At 35.7% G+C, this 20051-nt stretch overlaps 1 non-coding gene across 1 annotated transcript; it reads left to right on the top strand.

Moving 5' to 3' along the window:
• Positions 1–9126: 9126 nt before the first annotated feature.
• Positions 9127–9236, top strand: LOC115937334 (U6 spliceosomal RNA). Its single transcript, XR_004072641.1, has one exon. It is a non-coding gene; the product is annotated as a U6 spliceosomal RNA (small nuclear RNA).
• The last annotated feature ends 10815 nt before the right edge of the window (positions 9237–20051 follow it).

Below are 20051 nucleotides of genomic sequence, written 5' to 3'. Positions count from 1 at the left end.
CATGGGAGAAACAAACTTATTTCTCAGTAATCTGCTGTTGATTCACAGGCCAATGAAAACCACCAAGTATTGACCCTTGGGCTAATTAACTATGGTTCGGGATTGACTATACAGACAGATAAATATGACTACTAAGTACTAAAAAAATGGGGGTTTGTGAGGGATATAGACATAATATAAAATTACAGACTTTTTCTATTTTTCCAGTCTAGTAGCATTCCTCATAGATTCATTTTTCTCATTTTACACTCAATGTTCTGATCTCTCTTTAATGATATTCTAGGTTGCTCTATTATATTCACATCCTCTCTTCCTTGATAATGTTTAACCCTGGCTCATTCAAAGTAATGACTTTATCTACTTGTGCTCACTGGCTATTGAGCACCATGGAAGAAAATGTACTCATAGAAGTCTGCATTATTTAAAGGTATGTTTTTAATGACAGTCTGGTACTAAATACATTCCAACAGTCCTTTCACTGATCCCTAATAAAACTATTCCTAATTTCATGCTTTGGCTATTCCAAATTTATTCGCACATCTTAAACTATTCTAGCCCACCATTATCACCCATCACACCCTCTCCCCTTCTACACATACAGAGTTTCAGTATCTGGCATTATCTCCAAATTTTCAGTAGAAACAGAGGTCATCATGTAGCAGCTCCTGAGTTCCCTTAATTTCCAAACTCATCTATGACTTGATCTCTACTCTAGTTTTAGGCTAGATTTTAATGACCATCTATAGGCTAATTATGCCTAATTCCATATTCTAGCCTCCTTCTCCTCCTGAATTTAAAAATAATTCCTTCTCCCTGCATTCATCTATTCTAATCTACTCTGGAACTTATCAATTATCACACCCACTTCTTATATCTGATTTTTTTTCCTTTCTATGTGCACCCCCCCACCAAAGCATGTAAATATGATCAATTATCTCCCATGCCCTGAATAAAAAGCTTTTCCTTAATCTCACTCCAACATAGGCCGCTTCTTTCTGTCTTCTTTACTAGAAGTTGTTTGTTTGTTTGTTTGTTTTTAGGAAAGCAGTTTCTACATCTATTTCCTCACCACCCATTCACTTCTTAGCACACTGAATTTTGGCTCCTAATAGTAAACTCCATGGAATTTCCAGAGTAAAAGTCAGTAGTGACCTCCCATTTGTCAAATCCACCACCATTATATGGTCTTCTCCATTTCTTCATCTACTTCAACACCATGTCTTCTTCCTCTTGACCCTCAAATATGAATTTTACCTAAGACGAGTCAAACACTGTTGGTTGCTAATTAAACAGCCATTTTCTACCCCCTTCCCTCACTGCAAATCTCACCACCTATAATAAAGGCTGAAAATAAACTTTATTCCCTTTCCCAACCTCCCTTGAAAATTTTGATGTCTGTATAGTAAGTTATCTCCAATGAGACAGATGAAACAGAGAAGACTCTTCTAGGGGTCTTCCCAGAAAGACATGCTTCACAAATGGAAAACTAAAACTTTCAGCCTTTCTCTTGTTCCTTGTTATATGTGGACTGGTTGTATAAGTGGATGATACCAGCAGCTTTGGGAGTCATTTTTTGACAATAAAGTCACAAGCTAAAGATAAAAGATGGAAAGATCCTTGGTGCTGACGACAGTGTAAGCTCCTAAATCAACCCGGGCATTGCTCATCTGCTGATTCATCAATCTCTGGGGAATAAACATTCTTTTGCTTAAGCCACTTTTAGTTTTCTATTACCAGTCATCTTCTCTTCCTCCCCCATTTCACTGTCACACCCATTTAATTCTTCTGCTCCAACTTTAGTATATTACATGGCACTTAAAAAGTGCATGGTAGCCTGGCACATAGTAGATGAGCCATCAATATTTATTAAAATTTGACTAAGCTATGTTGATTGTATCTATAAACTAGGATATCTTCTTATGTTCTTCAATAAAATTCTAACTCTTTAGGGGTGCCTGGGTGGCTCAGTCGGATAAGCATCTGCCTTTGGCTCAGGTCATGATCCCAGAGACCCCGGATCGAGCCCTGGAGTCCCCAGATCGAGCCCTGCAACAGGTTCCCTGCTCAGCAGGGAGTCTGCTTCTCCTTCTGCCCCTGCCCCTGCCCCTGCTCATGCTTGCTCTCTCTCAAATAAATAAAGAAAACCTTTAAAAAAAAATTCTAACTCTTTGGCATCATAGCAAGACTATTTCTCAAATTGACCCTGTCTTCATTTGAACTTTGTGTATCTTTGCCACTGCTAATGCTTTTAAGTTGCTTTTCCTCTCCCTTCCTCTTCAACTTTGTGAAGTCTTGTTACAAGGCATGTACCAGCTACTCTGATAACCCTTGCTTTCTGATGGAGGCACTTAAATACGCCCTCCTCTATGTTCATGGCATCTGTTCATACATTTATTATAGCATTTATCAACTTATATGGCAATGATTTGTTTACCTGTCTTTCCCTACACTGTGAGTGCCATGAGAAAAAGAACTGTTTCTTATCTAAGTGAGCCCAGATCCCAGCTCACTGTCTGGCACAGAGTGGAAACCCAATTAATTATTCTGTTATGAGTAATGACTCTTGCTCTTTAGTTTTTCAGGAACAAAAGTCAGATAATAGCCTGATTTTTATTTCCTTTGTAAATTCTAAAAAGATGACAGTCCTAAAAAAGCATATGTTTTGAGATTAGATAACAACAACAATAACCTGGCTGAAATTGTGCCACATATGTATTAACAAACACTAAACTTTGCCAATGTTTCAATATATCATCTTAATTAATTACAACACTCGCATTGTTACAAAGCCAGTAGGGGACATTTCTCATACTTTATTACATCATTGCAAATATATAAGCAAGGCAGATATCTATCAAAGGATAATTTCAATTCTATCATTAACTTTTTATGTTAATATAGTTTTTCCTCTAGGAATTCATATTTTAGGTAGAATTCCTAAGTTTTCTCTGACCCAACTAGAGAGCAACCCCTTCCTTGTGATATTATTTTGTTTCAGGTCCCTTGTAATATGCCACTGGCAGGAAGAAGTGATCATCATTTCTTTTTTTCTTGGCTAGTCATAAGGTACACTGATCATATGTGCCCCACCACCACCACTTTTCCCTTGAAATGTTTCCTCTAATTTGGAAAAGACAGCAGGATGGAAGGAAAGATGCTCATTTAGCTCTAGCACCTGGTTTTGTGGGTAAAGCTAAGGTTAGAGCCAAAGCTTTAAGGTTTATATGAGAAAGACTTCTCATGCTTATCTTGCTGATTCCTAGCAAAACTTCACAGTTTTCATTTGTTTCTATTACCTAACCCCTGTTTTGAGGTAAATTTTTGTACATACCCAATACAGTCAAAAAGCCAACTAGTTATCTTTTTCAGCTTCATTGTCTAAAAAAAGATATCGATCCTCATAATAATTGTCACTCTTCAGCATCATCCCTTTGAGTAATGTGAGATGCCTCCCAAGTTCTGGTTAACTTGTACCTCCTCTAATCCCATTTCCAGAAACAGCAGAAAGTAAGAGCAGTTCCCCCCTCAACCCCTCTTCCCAGGAAGATGAAAATGGATTAAATATCTGGTGAGAGATCACACTGAAATTTCATTGCAGAATACAGATCTAGAACCAGGCACCATAACTATCAGCTCAAATAGTCACACAAAAAACAAAAAACAAAACAAAGCAACATATACTTCAGGTAAAAAATATCTCTATAAACAAAACTTGAAGAGAGCAGGATGGAAGCATATGTTGCAACTAAACTAAAACACACATGATTAATAAGTGCTTACTGAATGGATGAATAAATGAATATATTGTGTTGGTTTTATACTTTGGTAAAATCTTGGTTAAATCTATAGAGTAAATGGTGTCATCCCAAACCTGCTCAAACTATTTTTTTTTAAGATTTTATTTATTTATTTGACAGAGAGGGAGACAGCGAGAGAGTCCAAGCAGAGTATGTGGAAGGCGGAGGGAGAGAGAGAGAAGCAGACTCACCACTGAGCAGAGAGCCCAACGTGGGGCTTGATCCCAGGACCCTGGGATCATGACCTAAGCCAAAGGCAGATGCTTAACAACTGAGCCACCCAGGTGCCCCCCAAACCTGCTCAATCTTAAGGAATGTTTGATTTGAGCATCCAAAAAACATGCATCCATCCAGGATAATATTGTCCAACAATCTGCATATCAGGTTAAATACTAGACACTATTATTTCCATGAGTCTATTTTTCATTAATATTATCAGCCTGAAAAAAGTCCAGATGCACCACATCTCTTATTCCTCATGTAAAATTCTCAGTTACTCATGCCTAATAGCAACTACAAAATGAAAATTTCTCCCTGGCCCCCAAATGTCTGTGGGGGAAAAAAATCAATGAACAGGCTTTTTCTTATTTCTTGCATCCACATCCACATAGGCATCTCAAAAAGCACTACATAAATAAGTAAATAAATAAAATTTAAAGTCTGTTTTCCCCCTCCAAAGGAATCCAAATTCATTTAAAGGAAAAATGAATTAACACTGAAGAGTACTTGGGATCAGGAGTACTTGGTAGCACATAGGAGCATTTCTCAGTTGGTTGTGATTGTGTTAACAAATAAAGACACTTAGCAGACTGAGACAAAATTCATGTACGCTTTTATAATGGATAAAGAATTCTTTTCTATTGCTTATTATTCAAAAAAAAAAAGAAAAAAGAAGAAAACCAGATTTACATTGGAAATCTGTCCATAGTATGCAAAACCTAAGTACTGGGCGGGGGTGGGGATCTCTTAAAGGAGTAGGAATTCACTTAAGCATTTCCTCCTTTTAAGAAAAAAAAAGCATATATGTAGTTATCAGAAAAAAAAAAAAAGAAGGCATGATAAAAGAAATATTCCAATTGCATGAACATTCAGAGTTTTTTTTTTGTTATCTCAATAGCAACTTAAAAAAAAAAACCTACCTTGTTTTGAATCATGATTCCTTGCTCTGTGAAAGTGAAGTAAGAGGGCTTTAGCAAATTATGTGGAGATCGCTTTTATCTGCAGGGATTGGGATGAAAGATTTTTATGAGCATACACGGTCTTTCAAGCAAGTACACGTTTTCATTTCCTTGCCTTCCAATTTGGATCATTTCACAGCACTCTAACAGTTATCTGTGAAAGCCTTCCCTTGTCTAGAAATGGCTATCACTAATGCCATGAATAGGCCAATAGTCTCCTATAGCCTACAACAAACACCCTACCTCTAAGGAAAAGAATTGCCTCCAAGTAAGTGCAATGCTTTCCTTTTCATTCTTTTTCATATTTCCAACATCTGAGTAAAGCTGTCCTTTAAAACACTTCAAACTTGATCGTTTAAAGGGAAACCCGAGCATTCAATCAGTCGAGATGGAGATTTTTCCCCATAAAAATGTTTCTACAAGGGTGTATTATGACTCTGAAAGCTGTATCGTCATAAAGAAAAAAAAAAAAAGAATTTGCTACTTACTCTGAGTTGAAATTCATATCAATTTATTTCAAGATGGACCTGGGTCTTCCAGAATACTACTACCTATAAAAGACCATTAAAAGTCTCAAGTTAAGTGACTGGTAATTTTTGACTTTAATATATTAATATATATGTACATATTATGTAACCCAATGAATATTAAAAAGAATTTACTGAGGATAGTCAATAGCTGCCATGCAATTAAAGGTACATGTTGAAATCTACATAGGAGGGAGGATTCTGGGAAGATGGTAGAAGTGGCTATGCAGTCTTTTAATCCCACCAAATCCCCACATAAAAACAGAGCACTTAGATTGCAAAACCAGTAAGCCAGGACAGCATTTAAAATAAAATTCGAGAGATGCCTGGGTGGCTCAGTCAGTTAAGCTTCTGCCTTCAGCTCAGGTCATGATCTCAGGGTCCTGGGATCCAGTCCCTGCTCATCAGGGAGTCTGCTTCTCCCTCTCCCTCTGCCCCTCCCCCCTACTCTCTCTCTCTCTCGCTCTCACTCTGTCTCAAATAAATAATTTTTTTTATTTTAAAAAATAAAATAAAATAAAATTAGATGAGGGGTGTCTGGGCAGCTCAGTCAGTTAAGCATCGGCCTTCAGCTCAGGGCATCATCCCAGAGTCCCAGGATTAGCCCCAGGTGGTCTGGTCAGGCTCCCTGCTCAGCGGGGAGTCTGCTTCTCCCTCTCCCTCTGCCCTGGCTCGTGCTCTCTCTCTCTTTCTCTCTCTCTCTCGATTGCTCACTCTCTAATAAATAAATAAAATCTTTAAAAAATAAAATAAAATAAAACTTGATGAATAGTTACCCCATAAACTCCAAAATACATGGGGCAGAGGCAAACCACCTACAACTTTAAAACTTCATGATATCTGCATCTGTACAGGAGGAAGAGGAAGAAAGCAACAGAGCAGTATCTTCGGAGTCTGAGAATAGGACACTAAAACTGCCAACAGATATTCACTGGAAAGTAGAGAGCAATGTGGGAACAGCAGCTGAAAGTATAAGGAGTTTGTGAATATAATCTCTCCCCTTCCAAGAAGTACTGAACAACCAGGAACAGAGAACACCTTTAACTCCCAGAAATGGCCAACCAGAACTGGCCCTTCCAGGACAAGAACCCACACTGAAAAGAAATTGCTAGAAGGGGAACCAAAACTGAACAGGATAGAAATAACAAAGAAAAATAGGGGAAAAGTCCAGATGAAATCACAGAAAGCACATTACCACATTTTTAAACAACATAAAAACAACAGAAGAGGGAGCTCTGTAAAGTTATATAAACTTTCCTAAACCCTGCCTTAGAAAAATTCATTTCATATAAACAGGAGCAACATAAGTATCAAGGTCATATCCCAAAGAAAGTTATCATAAGAAAAAGAGTGAAAAAAAGCAGAATAATGTACTGCAGACAATAAAAGCCTGCCAAAAAACATGCCCACAAAACAGAACAAAACTGTAACCTACTATTTCAAAACTAGCTAAGAAACATTAAGAAAATGCTATAAAACATGAAAGAAAACAACATAAATTAGAACTAGAAAAGCTCAGAAACAATGTTCCATAACTCCGGATATAATTAGAAATAAGAAAAGAGTGAATTCCAAAAATGAGAAATAACATAAATAGGGAATAAATGCAGCAGATGATAGCTTCAGCAAAATAAAAAGTGAGAGAGAAAAACTTTAGAACAAGTAATGAAAGAAAAGAAGGAATCAAGAGAAAGTTAAAAATACTGAAGACAGGCAAAAAAATTTGAGCATATGGATAGTAGGAGAAGAAAGGAGATGAAACCAAAAGTAAGGAAACAGAACAAATACCAAATCCAGTAATTGCAGAAAGGTTTCCTAAAATAAAAGATGTAAAACTGCATATTGAAACTGTACATAGTATTGCTGAGAAAATGAGCCATAACAACAAAGACACATTGCAGTAAAATTAAGTGACTTTGTAAAGAAAGGAAGGAAGGGAGGGAGGGAAGAAACAAACTTTAGGTACCTAGAATATGAAGGTAAAAGAGTACAGTTCAAAGGGCTTAGGTAAATTCTTACCAGTGTGCAATAATTCCAGGAATATTGTTCCCTTGAGCTCTTACTAAGGAATCTACTGGAGAACAACCTTCAGACCAGCAAAATGACTAGAGAGACACTCATGTAACCACTGGTAGTGCATAAATACAAAGTTACCTGTGGCATGAAGACTAAATGAGGGACAGGGACAGTGAATATGGAATGAAATGGCTATATTCTCAGGCAATAGGTATAGAACAGCTGTAACAAATGAAAAATAACACAGAGAGCAAAAGCAAAACAATGCTAGTAATTCAGTAATCATTGATGGTAGTATTAGTATTGTTACTCTAAGACTATTTCGTGTGTAGCAGTAGATAGAAAAAAAATGAGCAATGATGAGACATTCTCTTATTTTACCATGCCCTTAAAAACCACTGTTCTCAGTGATAAAGATGCAGACACAATTTTAAAAAGAGGTTAAGCAAGAGCCCTGAAGTCTGGAATTTGAGTTGGAAGTATCAGTCTGAACTTAGGCTAGGTAGTCCAAGAGAGAAAATAAAACAGAATTAAAGCAGAATATGGAGGATTAGTACTATAAATAGGAAGGTATAAGAAGATGACTCTTGAAAAGATATGGAATGATGTAAGGGGATCAGCCATGTCATATCTGGGGACAGAGCAATCTCAGGCAGAGAGAGCGACATGTAAAACCATCCTGAAGCTCAATGTTAGGTACATTTGTTTCTGTCTGTAATTCCCATTCTCCTTTAGCATATTAGAAAATTATTTCAATTTTTTAAAATTCATAAATCAAGACTTCAAATCTGAAAATATAAAAGTTTAGAAATAGATATCTTTACATGGAAAAGATTCACTATTTGAATGTAGTTTGTGAGATACTTGGAAAATCCTGTCCAGAGAGTAATGGAAAGTTTTCCTTCCCATTCTTTCTTTTGCCCTTCTACTCCAGAAGGAAAATTCTAACAAGAGACCCGTCTTTGTCTTTTCCCTTGGTGCTCAGTGGATATTAGGGGAGACAATGTGAAGTGAGTATAATGGACTCTGGAACTAGGGCCCCAACTGTGTCCCCTATTATTTTTATGACTTTGGACAGTGTGCCTAAAGTCACTGTACCTCAATTTCTTCATCTATGCACTACTGAAAATAATAGCATTTACCTTAGAGAGCTCTCATAAGGACAACATGAAATGCCACATGCAGAGAACTTAGAATGGCTTATGTGAGGCCACAATAAATAATACCTATTATTACCATAGTTGATGGAACATCACCAGATAGAGAAACTTCTATCCCAATGCAATGTGAGTCAGAAGATATGAGATCACATCCCAGGTCCAAAATGTACCAGTCTTTTCCCTCACTCGAGTTTCTTAACCTTGAGGAAATGTCTTCTTTCACTAATAAAATATGGATTACAACTACATACTAAAACTAACATGAAGATTCAGTACATTTTGGTTGAATCTGGTTATTTATCTATCTATATATTATCTTAAATGCTTCCCAAATAAATATTAAATATACATACAATGTCCATCATAAAAATAAATCCTAACATTTCCTTCCCCTATGTTCTGAAAAATATTAGATGGCAAATTTCTGCCAAAAATTAAAATTCTGAGAGTGCTTGACTTGGCAGTATATATTGGAATGAAAATTGGAACAACTCAGTGAAGATTAGCATAGCTTTGCACAAGAATGACATGCAAATTTATCAAGTGTTCCTTGTTTTTAAAACTTATTGAACTGTACATTTACAATGGGGAAGTTTTATGTTGTGCAAATTATATCTCAGGAAACCTGTCTTAAAAAAATGTTCTAACTAGAACCTAGAAAGAAAACTTTCCTTTTTGTTGATTTGCCAGAAGAAGGATTTTTCCCTGGGCCTATTACCTACTCCCCCAAATTTCCACAATTTCTCAAGGATGCTATGCATGTAATTATGGGCATATTTTCTTCTTCAAGACTCCACTCCAGGCTGGCTAACATAGTGAAGGTCCATGTTTAGTCCAAAGTGCGGTTGTCTGTTATACATGCAAGAGCACTAGAGATGCAATCTTTAGTGGCCGTTTGGCCGACCATATGCAGGCAGAGATGGAAATAAATCTTCCTTTCCTGTTGCCTTCCTGAGCTGCACATAAGGATGGAAGGCAGATTCCACCTACTATCCTCCTTATTAGTGTAAGGAAGTTAAAATAATTTATACTTTTAAGTTTACCAAGTTAAAATTATTTCTTACATTTTAAAGCTCCATGCCATCATTTGGAAAAAATAAATAAATAAATAAGCAGCTGAACACATTTTTATGAAAAGAAAAATTAAGTACAGAATCCTCAGATAAATTTGTTAAGCTTAGTAAAAGTAGTTTTCATTTTGAACAGTATTTCAGTTATTCTGGTTTAATTAAATAACACCAGTCCCCTGAAAACACTGTTCAAATTTCAGCTACCAGCATATATTAACTGTGAGTGACGGCATAAAGAACAGTCGGCTGCTATCTCTTCACTCCACAAATCACTATGTAAATAACAGATGCAAATCATGACCAGTAACAAATCATGTCATTTCTTTCTTTCAAAGTCTGTTAGTGATTGGTCACTGTATATCTGCTACTCATGCATAGACAACAAAAATGTAGTCGTGCTGCCTCCTTATCTCCCAGTGGTAGAGAGATACAAAAGGCAAAATAATCTAGAACATTTAAAGCACTAATACTGGTGGACATTACTCTAGATCACTCTAATTTTCTAGGGCACTTGCATAAAAATTTCTACCACCTTTCTACCACCAAACACAACTTGATTAAGCCAGCTTCTGGACTGAGGAGGTATTTCAACTTTTAAATCTTTTTATCTTAGATGGACTTTTGGACAGACTCCTGAAGCTTCAATTGGACATCATGTCATTTCTTTAGCTGAGTTTGGAAAGATACATAACATAAAGCATGCAACTAGAATACTCAAGCTTCATGGCAGCAAGCAAAACGCATGCAATATGGTAGAAACTTCTACCTCACTTTGAAAATAACTTTGCCAGATTTGAATTGTACATAAATGAAATTTTAGACGAAAGAGCTGACCGTGGAAATGTTGACAGTGCTGCTAACAGACTATGCATACACAGCCCGAGGAACACAGCGAAGGTGAGCCTACTGGCATCAATGAGGAGGGTGCTTGTGAAGAAGGGTATAAAGATGCCCCAGAGGAAGTGATGCTGGCAAAAACACTTCACACTAAAGAAACTCTCGAAGATATTTCACGACCTTGACAACACAAACAATATTTTGTTGAAAGCTGATCCAAACTTAGAAAAGAGTATAATAATTACCAAGCCAAATACTCTATGTCACAAGTTACACAACAAAAAGAAAGCAAGCACTGTTCAAACAGTTCTTGATAAGATTTTTCCAAAAATAAAACAATTTTCTGTTTCTAATTTTTAAATAACAGCGCACTAAATAATAGTTTTAATATTTTGTTCATTTCTCTATAGATTTATAACCAAATCAGAGAGTTTTTTAATATTTTTGCAAAAAAAAATTAAAGGTTATGAAACAATGATAAATTTCCCCCATTGTTTTAGGATCACTTTCCCAGTTTCAACTCGTACAATCATTTTTTATGGTTCTGCACTGCTGTGCAAAGTGAGGACCACCTGCATACCTTTCACATACATGATAGTCTAAAGCAGATATTTGTATTCAAAATTAATATCATCTACACAAAGCTAACTGATGTGTCTTCAAGATATTGGAGCATTTTAGGGTGCCTGGGTGGCTCAGTCAATTAAGCGGCTGGTTCTTGATTTCAGGTCAGGGTCATGAGACTGAGCCCCAGGTCGGGCTTTAAGTGCTGGGTATGGAGCCTGCTTAGAATTCTCTCTCCCTCTCCCTCTGCTCCCCCTCCAACCTCCATTCGCACTCACTCTCTCTCTCCAAAAAAAAAAAAAAAAGATATTGGAGCATTTTGCTCAATTTTGGATGTCTAGAAAATAATTATTACAAAAAGTTGTTATTAAAAAATTATGAACTAACATGGAAATAGGTTTCTCTGCTGAAGGAACCATGGGCTTTGCTCTAAATTTCACCGAAGAGGGTTAACTAAGTTTTCCCAGATTTCACTGTGGGGCCTTTGATCTGCACTTTGTGCTTCCTGTCACACAGTAAACTTGATAGGGCCTCACATTTTTTTTCTTCTCACCCACAGGTTCTAAATTAACTACCATAATGTGTTGGTGTGAATTAATCCCGTTTCTAATGACTATTTACCTGCCAAGTTTATTCTCATTCAGTTTATTAAGAACAACCCTCTCTAGGAACATTCCGTATTTTCTTTGATATTTAAATTTTAAAATATTCTTTTTTTAATAAAAGATTATTTATTTATTTGAGAGAGAGAGAGAGAGAGCATGGGCAGGGGAAGAGGTAGATGGAGAGGGAGAGGCAGACTTCCCCATTGAGCAGGGATCCCGACTTGGGGTTCAATCCCAGGACCCTGGGATCACAACTCAGCCAAAGGCAGATGCTTAACCTACTGAGCCACCCAGGTGCCCCTAAATTCTAAAATATTCTGATAAAAGTGGTGACTAGATATGTTCCTACTCCACAGGAACAAAAAAAATTTGAGGTTGGCCAGCTTTAAACCAATTCAGGAGGCTTTTTAAGTAGACTTAAGGAAGAATTTGAAAACAGTATTTTAAACATTGGAGGAATTTATGAAAGAAATACCTCTGGAAATATTTAAAGAAACATTTCCCAAAATATTTTTATCTGTTGATCAATGAGTTTGTAAGTATCAATTCAGCATTGAAAGTCTTGCTTAGAAACTTCTAGTTACGTTAAGCTCTGTTAAAAGGTAAACTGAGGTGCATTAAAATTTTCAAGCGTTTGCGTGTACAGATTACAACTAGTCAGCACCAAACCACAAGTGCTTAAGAGCACTCCCAGACAGGACAGGAGCAGGGGAAGAGCTTTTGATAGAAAAGATGCAGAAGCAAAGCAAGGAAACTGATTGGCTATGGCTTGAGCATCTGTCTTCTGTGGGAAAGTCTACTTGCCTGTCATTGGTTGTTCTTAAGTTTCATTTTCTCAGACCAAAGCTCATTGACTCCAGTTTAGGTTTTGGCTTGCTTAGGTAGGCTGCCAACGCTACCTAGGAGCTACCTTGGTATAAGGGCCTCCTTGTTTAGTTATTTTAACAGCACTCACTCCTAAAAACTAATAAATTAATAGTTCAAGTGCAATGAATTTAAGGTAGAACTAGCAATAACATTTTAAATTTTAATCACCTTTTACAAGGCAAGAATTCTGGTTTTATGTCCTTACATTAACTAAAAATAGTTTGCTCATTTCCATAGCTAAAGGAGGAGAGCACCAAAATTAACAAGAATATATTCCCATGGGATCAAATTAGGACTAGGGAGATCACTTCTTTAATCTTCTTAAACCACTTAAGACTGTGTCAGAGTGGCATGGTCTTTTAAGCATGACTCTCAAGCAGGGCCTGACTGTTCAGAAACTGTAAGCAGACAACTGTTACTAACACAAATCAGTTAAAATAATAATCAAAAGTGAAAAATATTTATTACCTGTGTGTGTGTGTGTACGTGTGTTTGGAGGAGTACAGTTTCAAACAATTAATTACATAACCGAATTACTCAGTGTTTGTGTTATTGTGTTGATCCTTGTTGCTGCTCTATTTTATGAAGTATCAGAGAATAGGTTAAAAATTATTTTCTTTAGTGATGCTGGAAGAAGTGGATGAAAAGTAAAAAAAAAAAAAAAAAAAAAAAAATCCAGAAATATGAGGCCTTGCTCCGTAACAGAGAATGAAAATAATGCGTATGTTCTTAAACAAATTATATGTGACCTGACTTAATTTATTGGTTCTTTTATTTCCCAACTAGTGTCTACATAGAGATTCCTGACTTGGAATCTAACTATGGAGAAAAATTATTTTTATTGTGTATCTATTTATACCCTGCCAGCCTCCAAAAGGAAGACAACTATTTTTTAAATTAATCTCTATACCAAGGTATCCCTACAGTATGAACCAGTGTCCAAATGAACCTATTTGGTTTTTTCTTTTGTTTTGTTGTTGTTTTTAAATTTATTTATTTGACAGAGAGAGAGACAACAAACAGGAGGAGCAGGAGGGATGTGAGATTAAATCCCAGGACCCTGGGATCCTGACCTGAGCCTAAGGCAGCAACTTAACAGACTGAGCCACCCAGGCGCCCCTAAATGAACCTATCTGAACAAACTCAAAGAAGGTTCTAATAAATTCTGTCCATTAATGAGGTAGTAAGTAATAGCATCATATCTTTCACTAACATTATTAATTAAATCTTAAAAGGGAACTCCTGACTCTGAGATTTTGTGTACACCAGAATCCCTAGTGACAAAACAGGCATATTAAATGAGAATCTCTAGAAATAGGGCTGGGCATATGTATTTTACTAAAACTTCACAGAGTTGATTCCTATGCATTCTGAAAGATGCTACACAAGATAACAATGAAGTAAACAACATAGGTTCAACCTCAAGAAGTTTAGAATTTTGTTGGAGGAAGAGATTTAAAAATATTTTTAAAAATTAAATGGGACCATTTAAATGTACTATATTCACTCATGAAGAGATAAATTTTAAAGCTATTTAAAAATAACAATTATTTGTTATGTTTGTTTATTTCTAATAACTCTTCCCTGATTATAAAGAAATGATCTTTATTGAAATGTATAAATAGATTAAAATAAATCAATGAACAAGTAAAAATAGCACTGGAGATAAGGAATGTTAATGCACTGTCCTTCAGTATTTCTGTAAATACGTATGTGGTGGGTTGGTTTACTTGGAAGATTTTTCTCCCTTAACATTATATTATCATATCAAGAAAATTTCCTTTGGTATACATTAATTTGAAGAGATATATGCACCCTTGTGTTTGTTACCACATTATTTATAGTAGCTAAAATATGGAAGCAATCTAAGTGCCCATCAATAAATAAATGACTAAAGAAGATGTGGTATATATATAATATACACACAATGAAATAATACTGAGCCATAAAAAAGAATGAAATTGCCATCTGTGATAACACAGTTGGACCTAGTAGGTATTATGCTGACTGAAATAAGTCAGACAGAGAAAGGCAAATGCCATGTGATATCACTTATATGTGCAATTTAAAAAAAAAAACAAATCAAACTAGTACATAAACAAAAAAAGAAAGAGACAGAGAACAAACTGGTAGTCGTGGGGGTGGGGGAATAGGTGAAATAGATGAAGGGGATTAAGTGGTACAAACTTTCAGTTATCAAATAAGTAAGTCACTGGGATGAAAAGAACAGCATAAGGAATATAGTTAATAAATAATACTGTAATAATTTGTATGGTGACAGACGGTAACCACACTCATTGTGGTGAGCATTTTGCACTGTATATAACTATCAAATCACCAGGCTGTACACCTAAAACTAATACTATATGTTAACTATGCTTCAACTAAAAATTTAAAATTTTAAAGACAAATAAAATAAATTTAAAAAAGGAAAATTTCCTTTGGCATTAGTCTTCAAAAACACTGTAAACAAGGCATTTGTCTATCATGTGGAAGAACTGATTAATTGAAAAGTTTTTGTATTATTACTCATTTGAATTTCTACATTGTGCTGTTTTAAATAACACCATGATAAAAAATAACACTATGATAAATATTTTAATGAATATTTGTACATATCTGATTATTTTCTCTTTTTGAATGAAACTGACACAAAACGAAAACATCAAGGCACTCACTATATGCTGCCAAATTGTGTTTTAAATATTTTGCCAATTTGCACTCACATAAGCAGTGCTTGAGAATGCTAACACTGATTATTATCTTTTCATATCAGTGACAACTTGAAAGAAGGGAATGGTATTTGATTGATGTTTTAGTTTGCATTTCTTTCCTTACCAATGAGGACTAATCCTTTTCTCATAGATTCTTTGGCTAAAAAATATTCTTATATTCATTAACAAGAGTAAATCTAAAGGAAAACATTAAGGAAACTCTATCAGGATTATAAAGAGTATTTCAGTTTGGCGACGTTTAGAACACAGCTGATACGCATAGATTTTTGTTCTGAATCAAAACCAAACAGAACATAAAATTTTAGGTCATATGTTTGGTATTTGGCAGGTTAAAAGAAATGTATACATTAATTCTCATAAAACATTAAAAGTCTCTTCAGTTGGTTAGAGAGACGTTTCAGAATTTTAAAATTTATGCAGCACCTACAACAGAATATTTTAATTAGTCAAGCCTAAGTGACACAGAAACATATGGACCTGGCAGTAATCTGGTTGCAGAATGATTGAGCAGTTGTGGGTGAAACAAGTTAAAGAGGATAATCAACATTAATGTTAATTTTTTTTAAGCATTAATGGCTCCTTAGTTCAAAGCTTCACAGCTTCCAGGTGTCCATCCAGATGCCACACATTAAAATGGTCCTTAGGTGCACACTGAGTCACTCATGTAGGGCACAGAATAGCAACCAGCATGGAAAATTATTCTCAGAATGAAGGCACTGATGGGACTTGCTTCAGTTTCCACATCTTTGATACTCATAAGGATTATCCCCTGTTCTAACTTCAGAATTTTTAAAAATTTCAAAACCCATTAAATATGATAACATCTTTTTTTGAAAAAAAAATACACTTTTGTACTTGTATTCCACAATCTTTGCAAAACCCACAGGCTGATCCTATTAATACTGCAACAATAATGTAGCAAATTATTGCGTACACACACACACACACACACCATAAAGCAAATCACACCTCCTCATCACTGAAAACTATAAACATAAACACCTTATACCGAGCTGATTGGATTTTAGTACTGCCCTAAATAGACCAGAACTGAAAGCAGGATTCAAATGTAGGTCGAAATGGAAGAATTTGAGCTGATTGGCCTGAACAGCCTCACTGTACAAACATTAGAGTCCTTCCATTATCATCAAACACAGTGACTATTCCAATGCATATCCAACACTACATGAAATAACTGTAATCATAAGAAGACATTTTCAAAATTATCAGCTCCAATAAGCAGAATTGATCTAATGCTTTGGGGCTTGAAGATGTCAACTAATAGAGTATAATTCAGTCTAAATATCTTAGAAATGGCCTATTTCTGACCAATTTGCAAAGTGAGTAATGAGTAATGAATGGGAGCCACAGGTAAAAAACAAAACAAAACAAACAAACAAAAAAATACCACGCAAGAGAAATTCAGACTAAAAATACACATGCATTAAGAAGCTTGTCAGACAAAAAAGAAATTTTGGCCAAGATGTGGAGACAAGGGAACCCTTGTGCACTGTTGCTGAGAATGTAAATTGGCATAACCACTACAGAAAATTGTATGGAAGTTTCTCAAAAAAGTAAAAATAGAACTACCATACGATCCAACAATTTCACTTTTGGTGATTTATCCAAAGGAAATGAAAATACTAATTTAGGGGCACCTGGGTGGCTCAGTTGGTTAAGTGTTTGCCTTTGGCTTAGGTCATGATCTCGGGGTCCTGGGATCGAACGCTGTGTTGGGCTCCCTGCTCAGTGGGGAGCCTGCTTCTCCCTCTGCCCCTCCCCCCACCCCGCTCGCGTGCGTGTGTGTGTGTGTGTGTGTGTGCTCTCTCACTCTTGCTCTCTCTCAAATAAAAACTTTAGGAAAAAAAAAGAAAATACTAACTTAAAAAAATATCTGCTTCCCCATGTTCATTGCAGCATTATTCACAATAGCCGAGACATGGAAACAACCTAAGTGTCCATCGATGAATGAATGGATAAAGAAAATGTGGTATAAATACACAATGGAATATTATTCATCCACAAAAAAGAACGAAATCTTGTCATTGGCAACAACATGGATGGATCTTGAGGGCATTATGAAATAAGTCAGAGAAAGACAAATGCTGCTTCACCTCATTTATATGTGGAATCTGAAAAAACAAAAACAAACAAACAAACAACAACAACAACAAAAACCGCCTGTGGATACAGATTGGTAGTTGCCAGAAGTGGAAGATGGCAGGTGGGAGAAATGAATGAAAAGGTCAAAAGGTACAAATTTCCAATTATAAAATACACAAGTCACAGGGATGCAATGTACAGCATGATGACTATAGTTAATAATATGATACTGCATATTTGAAAGGTGCAAACTTGAAAGTTCTCATCAGAAGAAAAACATTTTGCAATTATGCCTGGTAACAATGTTAACGAGACTTACTGTGATGATTATTTTGTAATAGATGCAAATATCAAATCACTATATTGTACACCTGAAACTAACATATGTCAATTATACCTCAATGATAATAATGAAAGAATTCATGGAGGAACAGCAAAAGGGTTAAATGCATATGCAGGGAAAATTGGAACTTCCTCCAGGTGTACAGCTTGAGGAGAAAGAAGGGTTAGAGAAAAGGGCAGTGTTCTAGATCAACCTCAACAACTTAGGACTCCAGGGCTGGACTATTTAGGGGCACAGTGTCCATGTTATAGGCTAGTTCTTTTTTTTTTTTTTAAGATTTTATTTTTAAGCAATCTCTCCACCCAGTGTGAGGCTTGAACTCACAACCCCAAGATCAAGAGTTGCATGGTCCTCTGACTGAGCCAGCCAGGCGCCACATAGGATAGTTCTTCAGGTATTATTTAACCACTTATCTATTATTCTAAATCATAAAAGGAATCAAAATGACTTTGAAGCCAACATTGAATTTACTTTCTTTTTACATTACTCCCTCATTATTGTATAAAGAATCTCTTAGATTAGTTATCTATGCCATAATATTTTCACCTAAAGGTTACACAGGGCATGCTAAGCGTATTGAAATATGAGTGTATGCCTTCTATCGCAAAGACAGCAGCTATTCACACCTAGGTTAAGTCTCCTGGGTTAAGTTAGCCAAACTTGCAGCCACTAGATCTTCAGACAGACGTAGAGTAGAAAATAGCTAGCATCCAATAAGCTCCTCTGTAAATTTACTTTACTTAAAGGGATGGCCAAAGGCTCACCTGTTATCACATTTGTCTGCCCAGTAATATATAGCCCTGCTGTCCCTATTAAACCTCAAGGGACACTGTTAAATGGCCCTCCTCAGGTTACACTGTTATTGGAGTGACTAGTCGCCAATGATGGTGAACTAGAAGCTGACATCCTGCCTCCTACGCTCTTGGTTTTTGGACACGCCTATGCTTTGTGGATAGATTATCGGTATGCTTCCTTTACTGATGCAAACACATTGTTTTTGTTAAAATTACATTTCATTGTAGGGGAAAAAGCACTAGGAAAATTTTATAAGATCTTTGTGCTTATGATTTACTTGTGATCATGAGAAAAATGTGCTTTTTAAAACCAAAATTTTAAAAACATTGAAGCTGAGACTGACACTGGTTACAATGTATATAACCCTAAAAATTTTTCTTTTTTACATTTGGCCATCAGAGCAAAAAATACTTTAAATTCAAACATTGACTATTTCTTGTTTTAACAACATGTAGTAGATACAATTAACATAGAGTAATCCTACATATTTAACATTTACAGTTTGATCAGATTTGCATTTGTATATACCTGTTAATTCATCACAATAATCAAAGAAATTAATGTATCTACAACCCCCAAAGGTTTCCTGTGCCCTTTTGTAATGCCCCCACTGCCATTCCTGATCCCATCCCCATTTCCAGCCAACCACTGACCTACTTTATGCCATTACAGATTAGTTTGCACTTTATAGAATTTTATATGTGATATAACATGTATTCTTTTATAGGGCTTTATTCTGCACAATTATGTTGAGACTTATCCGTATACTTGCATGTATCACTAATTCATATTTTTTATTGTTGAGTGTATTCCATTGTACAGAAATATCACAACTTATTCAAGCATTCATTTGCTGATAAACATTTGGGTTGTTTCCAGATTTTTGGCTATTACCAGTAAAGTTTCTGTAAACATTCTTGTACTTGTCTTTGAAGGGATATATGCCTTCATTTATCCTGAGTAAATATCTAGGAATGACATGACTGGATCATATGATAGGGGCATGTTTAACTCCTAGAAAGTGCCAAGCTATATTTCAGAGTGTCTGTACCATTTTATATTCCCACCAGCAGTGGATGAGAGTTACTATTCCTCCACATCCTTTCAACATTTGATATATCTTTTTAATTTTATCCATTCTAGTAATTTTTTAGTGATTTCTCATTGTGATTTTAATTTGCATGTCTCTATTGACTAATGATATTAAACATCTTTTCATGTGATTGTTTACTATCTATATCTTTTTTGAAGTGTGTGTTCAAACCTTTAGCCCATATTTTTACTGGGTTGCTGTTATCTTACTGAGTTTGGGAACTCCTTATATAATCTGGATATAATCAGGCCTTTGTCAGATTCATAATTTGCAAATATTTTCTCTGAGTCTATGGCTTGTCTTTTCATTCTCCTAATAGTGTCTTTCAAAGAGTAGACATTTTTAGTTTTGATGAAGTTCA

This window comes from Leptonychotes weddellii, chromosome 2, assembly GCF_054177405.1.
Source record: "Leptonychotes weddellii isolate Sample4059 chromosome 2, ASM5417740v2, whole genome shotgun sequence".
In the NCBI taxonomy this organism is placed as follows: domain Eukaryota; kingdom Metazoa; phylum Chordata; class Mammalia; order Carnivora; family Phocidae; genus Leptonychotes; species Leptonychotes weddellii.
This window is presented reverse-complemented; position numbering and strand designations above follow the sequence as displayed.